At 43.2% G+C, this 9,288-nt stretch overlaps 1 gene segment (V, D, J or C); it reads left to right on the top strand.

Moving 5' to 3' along the window:
- Positions 1-9,288, top strand: part of LOC102747101 (T-cell receptor alpha chain constant-like) — a 182,252-nt gene that overhangs the window by 21,326 nt on the left and 151,638 nt on the right.

Here is a 9,288-nt window from a genome sequence, read left to right as displayed (position 1 = left end):
CCCAGAAATAGCAACTAATCTACAATATCGTGATTATTATGTCACCATTAGAAAGAATATGCTATAATAATATGCATTGGCCTGGGAGGATGTTTATGGTATATTTGTTGGAGAAGAAATGCTGACAAATATTGCTTATAGTAAGATTCAGTTTTCTGCAAGAGCAAAACAAAAGAAAACCTATACACATAAAAGCCCATATAAGTAAGGCACGTGTGGCCATGCACCCCTAGTTGCCTCCGGAGGGTGGGCTTGGCAGAAAAGGAGGTGCATGGGGGAGGCAGCAGAGGAGCGGGAGAGGCTGACTTTTTCCCTCACCCATCTCTGTATTATATGATGGTAACAGCCAGCATGAATCATTTTTGTTATTTAGGGATTTAGATCTTTAAGAAAAGTTATAGTGGCCAACGTTGAAGTGAAGGGCTAAGGAGTGCTTTGGAAAACCTGAAGGCTTCTGATTGAAGACACAGAGGTCCAGCAGTGGAAAGAACATATACTTTGGATTCTGTGCTTTGCTGCAAGGGACAGAGAGAGAGAAAGAGAGAGAGAGTTAGTTTACGTGCTTGTCTCATTAATTCTACTCCTGCAAATTTAATTCATAGGAATTAATCTAAATGTGCATAAATAATTATACAGAAGTATTTCATTGTACACTTTTTATTATGTCAAAAATTGGAAAAATATAAATATCTACCAGTTGTGGAATGGTTAAATAAATCATGGCAATTTCTCTCCAAATGCAGCCATTAAAGCCATATTAATAATCTGAAAATATTCTAGCTATTAAGAAAAAAAAATACAACTGAATAAGCCACATTGTGATAATTCTGTAAATGCACATATATAAAGCTAATACACAAGTCAACAAAGCTTATCTCTGCATGTTTGATTTAGAAGGTGATTTTTATTTTCTTCATATTTTTTCCTGTGTTTTCCCAATATATAGAATGAATATGCATTCCTTTGAAGTCAGAATAAAAAAAAATAGTATAAATATTTTTAAAGAATCTTGGGATAGGGAGAAGAGGGACATAACAGAGAAATAGGTGAGAAAATATAAGAACACCCACTTTTTTTTTTTTTACCTCCCCGTGATACCAAATTAAAAACTGCCAAGCAGGAGGCATTTTATGGGGGGGTATGAGACAACATCAATGGTAGTATTGAATATTTATATATACCAACTGGAATGATCCATCAGGGAGAAATTGATAATGCAGAGGGAGAACTTAACATTATAAAGTCCTTTAGTTGGCAAAGGTGACAGGGTCCAGCGCACAAATGGAGGAGTCGGCCTCAAGGTGAGCAGGAAGGATTCATTCATTAAACAGAAGGTGAGGCAGAGACCACGGCTTCACCTGCAGTGGGGTCGGCAGACTTGGAGCAAGCAGGTGAAGAAGTTGCGTTCTGGTCGCTTCTATTCTCTTAGAGAAATGGGAAGTGCGTTTATTAGTTGAATGTGAAGAGTGGTAGGGGAGGTGTGAGAAGAGTTTATGCCCTTCCTGCTTTCCCTCTTTCAAACCTCCATTTGTAATGTAGCACAAAACCCCATGTTCAAGAAAGATTTTCTAAGCACTCTTAATGGTTATCTATCTGTTTCTTAAAAAGAAAGAGAAGAAATGGGGTGGTAGAACAAGGTTCTGGACCATGCTGAGCTCTCATGTTTGTGGATGAAATACAACACCTACGAGATAATGAGGAAATAATTCAGCCAACGAGAAAATCCTTTTCAATCAAGACACTTACGAAATAAAAATGATGCACCATTTACAGTACCAATGACAGTACCTTCACGTAGTGGACGTATTTCTATTGTCTATAGTTATCCTTCTGAAAGCCAGTGTGGGAGAACCTCTAAAAGGGGTTTATGTAGATAAAGAATTAAGTCAGAGTGGGTGCGGGCTCAGAGCCGGGGTGCAGGAAGTTAAATGAAGGATGGTGGAGTGATGCCATATGTAGAAACAAAGTAGCCTGAAGTCAGCCTGTGAGGAAAGAGCCAGGTCCCACCTCAAGGGCCTGCTGTAGCAAGATCCCTGTTAGAAAGGAACAGGCCTTCAGGGTGTTGGCAGAGCCCGTGCTTGGGCAGCTCAAAACACAGGTAAGTCCAGAAGCCCACAAATGATCCCTGACACTTTCACATTTATTTCCTCTGCCTGGTACCTTCTCTCTCTAACCAGCACCTGCCACTCCCCGCCTCCAACCAAATGCACACACACCACGTAATCAAAACCATCGTTAGATCCTAACGTAGACATCACTTCTGGTGGGGATCCTCTTAGGTGGCTCTCCACCCACCAGACCAAATCTAAGCTGTGTGAGATCAGCAATCATGTGTCTCTTATTTACAGTACCTCCTGCACTTTGTACAAATATCTGCACATGATGGGAACCCCATACTTGTGGAATCAGTGAACCTCAGTTCTCATTCACCCTGCAGCACAGTCAAACATTGGCCTGGAGAATGTGCGACTGTCATTTTAGAGACTGGTCTGGAGGTGAAAGTGGAAACAAGATCCACAGATACGCTGTTAGCCTGTCCTTCCAGAAACCCTACTTCCTCTTCTGGGACAGTAGCGTCAAATAGCTCCAGGGACTCTGAATATGGCCAGTCAATATCCTCAGCAGAGGGGAGACTGTCAACAGTGGAAGGCCCACCCGGTTGCTCCAGTCTGGACCTGATGCTGTTCATTTCCCAGTCAGGGACAGCTCCAGCCTGGGACCCGGTCACGTCTCAGGCTCAGCAGCCTTGGGAATGCAGGGAGGTTATATTTGCCAGTAGTTTGGGGCCTCTATAATGAAGAATTAACTTTCCCAAAGAGAAGTCTGGTCTTTATCCTCAGCCCCTGGGAGGTGATTTCAAGGCCCTGGAATGTTTTGCCTCATAGGGAGTATCCTTGTTTGCCTGAGGGCTTTGGCCACCATCTGTCTAACAAAGTGATTTATGATGAGGGCTGTGGAACAACACCTTCTGAGTTTCTCCACCTCCAGAGGAACTGAAAACGGAAGGTATTATCCAGAACTTTCAGGAGGGGCTATAATGCTAAGGGCCAGCCACATGAGAAATATGTGTGATCAAGTCCTAATAAAAACCCTGAACCTCTGGACACTAAAGGCTTCCCTGTGCATATCATGGTCAGGAGGAAATAACACAATCCAGGTCTGCACAGGGGGAAGATGACTAGAAGTTTCATATTTAGAACCCTCCCAGATGTCACCCTATGCATCTCTTCCATTGGCTTATTTTGATTCTTATCCTTTTGCTATAACAAAACTAATGAGAAGTTTAGCATTTTCCTGAGTTCTGTGAGTCATTCTTTAGGACTATCATACTTAGGGAGTATGGGCCTTTCCAAATCTGTAGCCAGCTGGTCAGAAATGAGGGCAGCCTGGGGACCCGGAATTAGCAATTGGTGTCTGAGGTGAGGGCAGCCTAGGCCTTTACTCTGGGAAGCTTGCCCTACCTCCAAGTAGCTGGTACCAGAATTTATTGGAGGACTATTCTGAGGGAAGCATGGAAAATTGAACCAATGTTACCTGACACCTACCTGTAGTCCCTAGGAAGCCCATCAGGAGAGTCCTCTGCTCTCTTCTCTGACCCATAGGTCCTAGAAAGGCTCCAGGGGCCATCAACTCCAACAGCAATGTCTGTGCAGAAGAGGAGCTGAGATTCTAGTCTGGAAGAACACTATCTGTGTTATTGATTAAGATTCGAATGTTACAAACAGCTTCTAGGTAGGTGGAAGATTTATCTTATTCTTCTGTGTCATTAGAATAATTATTCGACAAATGGATGCTATTCAGTGAACTTCCAAGAAGAGGCGAAATTCATCAACCTCATCAGCTCACAGTCCTGGCCAGGGACCCATATAACTGTGCTTGCAGAGAGGGTCAGAGAACAGAGTGGTGGCAAAAAAAAAAAAAGCCCCGGGCTGCAGGAGCCTGGAGATGCCAACACACACACACACACACACACACACACAGGAAGACACTGGGAAAGAGGAATTGTGAGTGGTTGGTCCTCTGGGGTCTGGGGAGGAAACTGCTGATTATATTTAGAAAACATTCCCACAGTGGGGCCCAGAGAATAGAGACAGTCATGGTGCCTTGACCTCCTTCTGGGCAGCATTCTCCTCCCTGAATCTAGTACCCGAGGTAACGGGGCAGCAGATGAAAATAGTATTTGCTCAAAACAAAGCAAGTCATTTTCTAGAAAATGGCCAGCTGTCTGAGCTTTTTCTCCCTGTGGAACTCAGAAACCAAGCCAAGCCCTCTAGCTGACACACTGGCTGCATGCCTCAAATGGAATATTCTGACTTCACCCCTCCCTCTCTCCCCCCTCACGCAGGAAGGAGAGTGGGCCGGAACAAGCAGTTAAAGACAGCTATTCCCCTCCGCTGGCTTTACTACAGTCCCCCAGGCCCCTCACACAGGCCTGGAACCCTGAGGTTCTGCCCAGGACAGCCAGACCAGTCTTCCACACTGTCTCTCTCCTCAGAACTGTCCGAGGACTCCTCCTGAAAGTAGGCTTTCCCTGAAAACACAGTGCGCATTCCCACTTCCACACTCAGGCCATTCCATTTGCCTCAAGGACTCTCTACTCCCCATTTTTTAGTACTGACCCCCTGATGCATACGTATCTGAAGACCATTTCCCTCATCCTTGCCCATTCTAAAACCTCAGAACAATCGTGTTGCTGTAGATTGCATTTATTAGTGAACAGGTCATGGGCACTGTGTCAGATGGCAAAGATATAATGCTAGGGGGAAAATATACCCGACTACAGGTCCCATATTGTCTTACGGGAAAGATAGGATAAACAGATACATAAACAAATATATATGCAAATTGGGATGAGTGTTATGAAAGCAATAAACAGGAGGCTGAGAGGAGATTGAAGAGTACAATTTACATAGGATAATCAGGAAACGCTTTTCCCTCCTCGGGAAGCAGTGAGTAAGGGGGTGGAGAAAAGTCAGAATTTTTACACTAATGAACATTCTACTCTGGCAAATACAGAACAAGGGGAAAGGAGTTTCCACCCAACAGAGGCATATGAACACATCGATCACACGGTCCAGTGAATGATACTACTCCACGGGGAATGTAACTCGGATCTGTGCCAATCCACCACACCTCCAATATCACTCTCCCCGAGATAAGACAGTGTGCATTTGCACTGTATCTGTCCAGGAAAATTGTATTCTCAGAAGAATAGAGCAAAATTAGTTGATTTTCACGGCCACAGGGTTCTCTTTATAATGGTACTCTAGAGAGCTGTGCTAATTGGCCAGAGATCAGAATACATATGGGTGGATATCTAGTTAGAAACTGAACTTCTCGTGTCCAACCAGGTTCTAAATTTCTGTTCAGCTCAGCAGTTCATTATTGTGTTCCTGGAGTTAGAACCCCAACATAAAAGATATCATCTGCATCTGCAATTGCCACTTTTTTTAGCAAAACCCATTGGACCTTAAGAGTGCAAATCTGAAAATCCCAGGGCATTTTCTCTAATTTTTCCAGGAGGGTTGATGGAAGTCAATCTGAGGACAGCAATTAATGTGGTGTGACATGATCTGAAGTTAGATTGCATTTGCAACTTTTCTTAAGCAACTTTTTTGGAAATCAGTATGATACCATATCCAAACCAGAATAGCACACATTTATTATCTCACAATCCCGTGGGTCAGGAGTCCAGGCATAGCCTCGCTGGTCCTCTGCACGGGGTGTCAAAAGGCTGCAGTCAAGGTGTTGGCTGGGATGCATTTTTCATCTAAAGACTTGACTAAGGAAGAATCCACTGCCATGCTCATTCAGGTTTGGGGCACAATTCATTTCTTTGCAGCTGCATGACTGAGGAGCCAGCTTTTTTTGCCAGCTGTCACCTGGAGGTCCCCCCCCACCCTTATTCCCCAGACACTGCCCAGAGTTCCTAGCAGTCTCCTGAAGTTCCTTTGGGCTTTTCCAACATGGCTGCTTATGTCATCAAGCCAGCAAGGGGATTCTCTCATTCTAGTCTGCTGAGACAGAATCTTTTCTAATATAACATAAAAACAGAGGGACGGCCTATCACCTTTGCATATTGTGTCAGTTAGAAGCTAGTCACAGGTCCCTCCTACACTCAAGAGAGGGGATTGTCCAAGGGCGTAGACACTAGGAGACAGGGATTTATCTCTCTACCACAGTCCACCATCTGATAGATTCACAACCCTTCTACTTGCAAAATACATTCAATACACCCCCAAAGATCTCAAGAGTCTCATCCCATAACCCATTAGCTCATAGACAAAATCTCATCATCTAAATTATGTCCACGTTCAAATGCAACTCCTGGGTGTGATCTGTTAAGTACAGCTCTTGGGGCATAATTCCTCTCCATCTGTCAAGCTGTGAAACAAGTGATCTTCTCCCAACACACCCAGATAACAATGTTAGAACAGACACGGCCAGGAAGGCATAGGATAAGAGCTGTAGACATTTGGGTCCAAACGGAGGCGAAGTGAAAGGTAAAAAGGACTCACTGAAGTCCAGCTGGGCAAACGTTAAGAGTTCCTTGATTAGATTTGAGGCCTGGAAATAATTCTCAACTGTGCCCTCTTGGCTTTTAGTTCCACCCTCAGAGTCATCTCTCTTCCTTCACAAAAGGTAACGCATGTTTGCAGTTGAGAAGTTTTATCAACCTGCTTCCTGCCAGTAGAGTCTTAGGGGTCCGACAGCCCCCTTTTATGTTGTACTCTGTCCCTCTCGATCCAAGCTGGTAGTATTTCTGCTGAATAATTTTCTCAAAAACTTCATGGGTATCCTGTGAATTTCAATGAATTTACTCCTTTAGGAAAAAAGCCACACCCACAGATCCTCTCCAGATGACCTATACCTGTGGTTCCTGCTCAGACAGCTGAGGGACCATCCTCTTAAGCTTCCTAGAAGTCCCATGGTTTGGTCCAAAGGCACATCCAAACCTCTTGAAAGAGCTCCTTGCGTGACTGAATACTCCTGCTTTTCAATCTTTCTGAGGTTTTAACAAAAGGTGATATAGTCACACTCTCTGTTTTCTTCTTCGTACCACACTATCTTAATTTTAGCCTCTTTTTCCATTTAAAGAGATTGAGAATTTTCAGATTCATCCAGTCCTGGTTCCTTTTTGCTTAACAATTCTTTCCTCAACTGATCTCTCTTCTCCTCATTTCATTATAAGCAGCAAGAAGAAACCCAGTGGCACTTCCATATTTGGCTTTGAAATCTCCCCAGCTCTACAACCACGTTCAGCCCTCCCCATAACTATAGGAGGCGATTTCAAAGTTTTCTACCACCACTTAACAGGATTCCCCTCCCCCAGTTCCCAATAATGTATTCTTCACTTCCTTCTAAGACTTCACTAGCGGTATCCTTGAAGCCCAGATTTCTGCTAACCCTTAATTAATATAGGGCAGATAGAGCTATATCTGGAAAAACATGGCCTGGTTTCCCTCTCTGATGCATATCAGGAAGCCAGGACCGTGCAGAAAGTCAGTTCATAACTTAAAGCCCATGAGGGGTCAGACCTGAGAGGTATTTCAAGGACTGTTTCTCTCCTCCTTCCATCTTTTCCCAACACTTCAGCATCCCCCATGTTTCTCCAGAGATAGAAACTCCCAGAAACAACTTAGAGAAAGTCCATAGGACCACTAGCAGTGTTTTGCTTCTTTCAGGGAGGGGGGAGTGCGAAATTTTACGGATATGACTAGAAATAGAAAGAATTCCCAGGTAGTGCAGGTTGAGAATTTTCAGAGTTTTTGTATCCCATTAGTTCAGACTATGAGAGGGTCAGGAAATCAGCATAGAGAAGAAGATATTAAAGTATGGTAGTTACATTTTACCTTTATTTGTTTGTCAAAACTAAAATGCTCTAATAGCTTTTTCCATATCATTAAAATAAGGAAGTTAGGCTGGGGAGCCTCAAAGGCCCTTTAATCCTAATTTGTGTGTGTGTGAGTCTATGATTTGAAAAGATACAATTTAAAGTAATGCTGGTGTTGAAGTGTAACTCTCAAAATGCTAGTCTTGGCACTGAGGCCAAGCCCTTGGTGAAGGTTCAGTTGATAGCTTGGAGTTGTTGGCCCCTATTCCAGCCACCCAGAACTCAGAGAAAGCTGAGTGAAAAGTAAATTCTAAGAATTAGGAGGCCAAATTTATATATGAAATATATATGAAAATGAGCACCTTCCTGGGAACATCACAAATAACACACCAAAAATCTGTCACACTCAAATTCCAAGTCTCGGTGTTAGATTTTATAAAATGAATTACCTCCCCCGGCTGGAGGTAAGGTAAATCTACAGGTAAACTATCTCTTTTTTCCATCCCCCCAACATCTTTTATTTACCCTCCTACCACTAGTAATTCTGCTTTTGTTTATGTTTAGATTTATTTCAGAGCAGTAGCTTTCATTGCCATCTAATTTTTTCACTCAAGTGTAAACTTTAATATGGTGATACTGGAATGAGTCCACAGTCCCAGTGGTCGAGGGCTCAGGACTGAGCACTTTTTTTAAAAACTCCTCAATTTATTCTAATTTGAAGCCAGCCTTGAGAAGCACTGGCCTAGAACATTTTAAAGAGGCTGCTCCTCCCTCTGGCCTCTAGGGGGCAGTCCTGTCCACTAACACAACTCTCAGAACTATGGGAACATGTTGACACTCTCTGGGGACCAGTGAGGCCAAACTTAGGGCAAAAAACGGCTAGGACTGAAAATTAGAAGTTTGAATAATATTGAGGTCATTGAAGGCAGAATTTCTTTAAAATTCTCCTAAACTTTGGGAAATTCTGTGAGCAATGCTTTCCTTCTCCTACAAGTGCAATTTTCCCAAAGTCTGTCTTATACCCAATCCCAGGCTTATAAACCTCTTCATTGTGAGAACCTCCCCCATTTCATTATCATTTCTTTGGATACAGTTCACTTAATAACAGGTCCATCCTTTATTACAACCCCACTCAGAAGAATAACTTGGTCAGAAGAAGTTGTTCCTTGTCTTGAGGAGGACACCCTAATCTTTACATGTGCCCATTAGTACTCATGTCATCCTTGACTCTTCTGGAATGACAATTACAGCAGCCAGGATCTCAAGGTCTTCTGAAACATTTCTCAGAAATGACCTGGATAAAGGCCACAGAGGTTTTGTGGTTTAAATGTAAAGATATATCAAAGTAATGGTGAGTTGTGGGGTTGGGAGGGCCCAGGTACACGATTAGCTCAAGGAGCTCAGGAACTGTCGTAATAAACATTCAGCCACCTACCTATCTGGGTTAAGCATCA

The sequence above is a fragment of the Leptonychotes weddellii genome, chromosome 9 (genome assembly GCF_054177405.1).
Source record: "Leptonychotes weddellii isolate Sample4059 chromosome 9, ASM5417740v2, whole genome shotgun sequence".
NCBI classification, from domain to species: domain Eukaryota; kingdom Metazoa; phylum Chordata; class Mammalia; order Carnivora; family Phocidae; genus Leptonychotes; species Leptonychotes weddellii.
Note: the sequence above shows the minus strand (reverse complement) of the source record. Positions and strands in the feature narration are given on the sequence as shown.